The sequence below is a fragment of the Blennius ocellaris genome, assembly GCF_963422515.1.
Source record: "Blennius ocellaris genome assembly, chromosome: 21".
Classification (NCBI taxonomy): Eukaryota; Metazoa; Chordata; class Actinopteri; order Blenniiformes; family Blenniidae; genus Blennius; species Blennius ocellaris.
In genome coordinates this window covers 13,466,290-13,470,128 of record NC_137670.1, presented here as the reverse complement: position 1 = coordinate 13,470,128, position 3,839 = coordinate 13,466,290, and positions in this window count along the sequence as shown.

Sequence of the window (3,839 nt, the reverse complement as noted above, 5' to 3'; positions counted from 1 at the left end):
TGACGGCTCACCTCTTCTTTGACCCTCAGTTTGATGCGGGAGGAATACTCAGGAGTGTTTAGCCAAGAACCTCACTGACCACCAACCACCCACCTCCACCCCTCGCAAAGGTGGCAGTAAATTAGCAACTCCAGTGGATGACAAAAGGCAACTTTGCTTTTTACTGCAGATGACTTTGAAGAGTGACTCTTAAAGGACAGGGGGGGGGGGTCTATCTAGAGTTTTTAGAGCTACTTTTCTTGTAGCACAACTGCAACTTTGTGTGGTTTTATAAACACTCACAAGAAAAAATGTAGCATTAAGTGGGTACATGTGCAGGAAGTCTGGCTACCTCAATAGCCATCTCCATAGGCCATGCGAATAAAAAACAAAAAGGAGAGAGGACTACTTTATTATGATGTCAAGGCATGTTGAAGCCTCGAGGACCATGTGAGCAAACAGTCCTTATGTCCTTGTTTGTAGACAAAGATGGTGGGGAGAAACCGTTTCTTGTATTTGCTTGTGCAAGCACTTTTTGGATTTCTTGTATGTTTCAAACACTCCAGCAGATTACCCTGAGGGTTTGAGCCATAGTCGTCCAAGTTTCGTGTGTAAAGACTGCAGCTCACATTGCGCACGTTTGGCTGTTATGATGCGGATTCATCATGTACATACATGTCACCTCCGGTCTGACTAGAAATTGATTCAGGTATTACATAATGTAAAAAGTCTTCTCTGCTACATCCTGATCCAGTCAAAGTCATAACACACAGACACACGCACACATGCACTGGGGGTTTTCTGTGTTTCAGATTACTCTCTGATGATTATAAAACATTACATTTGCGCTCTTCACAGCTCCAATGTGACGAATGCTTTTCATGTACCTCTGGGAGTTTCCAGTATGCCCTTCAATCGCACTCTTCTACACACTAGCAGATTTTATAACTTGCCCTGTTCCATGTAGCTCGAAAAATCAGCTAAGAGCCTCCGCTTCATTCCATTATAATCTGATACTTTGTCTGTGTATGTAACTTTAGTAAATTCACCGTCGTGTGGTTGTGCACTGCAGCGTGAGAATGGTGTTGTGTCTTGACTTTGTCCTGCGCTTGCTTCTCAGAGCAGAGAGGAAAGAAATAATACAGGACGATTGATTTAAAACCAAATTCAGTGTTGTTGTTTGTCGGGGGTGGGGGAGAGTGAATTTTGTCAAATTTTCAGTCTTGGAGAAAATTGTGTACCAAACTATGTTTTGTTGAGTTTTTTTCCTCAGATGACATGATTATTTCTGGTTCTGAGGGACTGCGATGATTAAAGGTGATAATAGGCAAAATCGCTTCACACAATTTGGTTTATTAATCATATTATTATAAGTAAAGCAGTGGAAAAGCTGCCTTTGTTGAGGCAATAACTGTAAATACAAACATGACAGTATTTGTACATAGCCTTATAAAGATACTGTATATGTTGGCTCTGAATAGCATTCAGACCAGGAGGTTTGCAGCTATCCACAAGCCAACTCAGGGCATTAAGTTCACAGTTATAACTTACAGAAAATTATTATTTATGATCTCACTTGCCTATGTATGCATCTCTGTACTCAATAAACACCTAACCCTGTCAGCACAAATCGTTTCAGATACTATGCACAACAAGTTCTAGTCACTCACTTTATTTTGTATTCAGCTTATTTCCAGTGTAGCCACACATGTAAAAAAAATTGCTTTTTGCAAAGGATTTGGACTCCAGCTTTTACAAAGAGGGGGAAAAAAAAGTGCCCGTCTTCAATCTGCGCCATTCTCCTCCTGAACATTGTCCTCACTGACTAGAACCAAGATTGGCTCAGGGTCAGTACAACCAGGTGACTCTCCCATCTCACCTCAATGCACACTACCAGGCTAGTTCTTTGCATGGCTAGCTGTCCTGTGATCTCCACATCCCCTAATAAAGTCAAATGAACTCACAAGCCCCCTTTGTTTCATCTTTTGTTGGTTTGATCTACTTAATTTAGGTATGGGTGTACTTACATTGTCCAACTTGGTTTTGCATCAAATTAAGTCAAATAAAAGTTGCAGCAGGAAAGATATCCACAGTGATAATGAGCCAACTCTGGTGCAATTACTCCTTTTGGTGAAGGTTGTAAAAGAGGCCAGCTAAACAAACTAGTACCTATGTATACTTCAATTCTGGGCCTTGTAGGCTGCATTGTGCACCATTGAAAGTAAGAATGCATGTGAATCTGATATTGATGTATTTAATATAAAATGAATAATAGAATATTCCAGAGTACACGTTTACAGACCTGCCTTATCCATGAATTCTAGTTTGTTTTTAAGCAATTAATTGAAAGCTATTTCATGATTGTGTCTTTGCACAAATAAAGGGTTTCCAATTGGAGTTGCCAGCATACAGTCGTATTTTACTTTCATTACAGCTTAAGAGTAATACTGAATAAAATACACAATTCATCATTTCAATATTTGTAAATGAAAAGCTATATTGGTCATCAACCCAATGCCCCCCCCCCCCCCCCCCCACAAAACACCATTTAAAAGTTAAAACCATGATGAAGAAATCGCTATAACACAATGTTTATTCTGATTTTTAAAATTTACACTTTATCCTTATAGTCATTTCACACCTAAAATGTTTTTTATTAATCAGAAAGCAAAAATGTTGCCCTTCGAGGCCACATCATTGAAGTACACACTGGGATCTCTCATTTGAGTTGACCGTGTAGCGCCTCAGAAGGCTGCTGCTTCTTAATGACCATAAATAATATGATTAACTCCAAATAAAATTAATTGGCAGCGAGGATCTGCTGGCAGGCCATAGACTAAGCTGGCAGAGAACGTGGTGTGTGTGTGTGTGTGTGTGTGTGTGTGTGTGTGTGTGTGTGTGTGTGTGTGTGTGTGTGTGTGTGTGTGTGTGTGTGTGTGTGTGTGTGTGTGTGTCTGCCGTGGTGCGAGGAACATTTCTCAAATCATGACCCAGTTCTGTTATCAAACTGGATCAAACGTGATTTTCGTTTCTTAAGAGAGGGAGGAAGAAATGTGTGCATCTGGCAGCACATCAAGCCACTCGTACATTTCATGAAATTGCTGACTTCGGTGCTGAAGATGGTGTGGCCCTTCAACAGTGCTCTCCACTTACCGTAAAGCTGCGCTGCTTCCTTTCATCACAGGAAGCAGAGGAAGTCAAAATCCTCCCTCTCCCTCCTGGACATTTTCTTTCCCGAGCTCGGTCGGCAACGACGAGGGGAGAATGAAAAGCTGCTTCTGCTTTAACAAATCATTTTCACTCCTGTTTCACGCTACATCCATCAACATCACAACAAGACTCTTGATGTGTTCAGTTTGTGGCAACAAATCCACACCATCTGTATCAAAGACACTGCTCCTGAGCCGGTCATGCCGGCTCCAGAAAATGATATAAAACGCCTCATTAACTGTGTGATTTGTTACACCATCGTGTCGTATCCGATTTTGTTGCCACTCCTTTCTCGGCCTCTTTTGAAAGTGAGCAGCTGCTGCTGGACGGTCTCACAGTCGGGGTGACGATCGCGGCACAAAGGTGGCAAACAGGCAACAATGCAAATTTTGTAGAAACGCAGACGTGTCTGCATCCAGCACACAAGTGAAGCATAACACCCTCCAAGTCTGTATGGATGTTAACATTCATAGGGGATGAAATCAGCCTTCAGTTTATGGATTAGGTTACTGTGGCATCACAGCTTGTTTCCGGTCAGCTGACGTGATCCAGTTTCATGGCGTCAACACACGTAGGCACAGAGGTGATGTCTGAGGTCTGAGCAGTTTCCCTCATCGCCGCCTGCAGGTACGAAAACTCTCAGCCGAGCT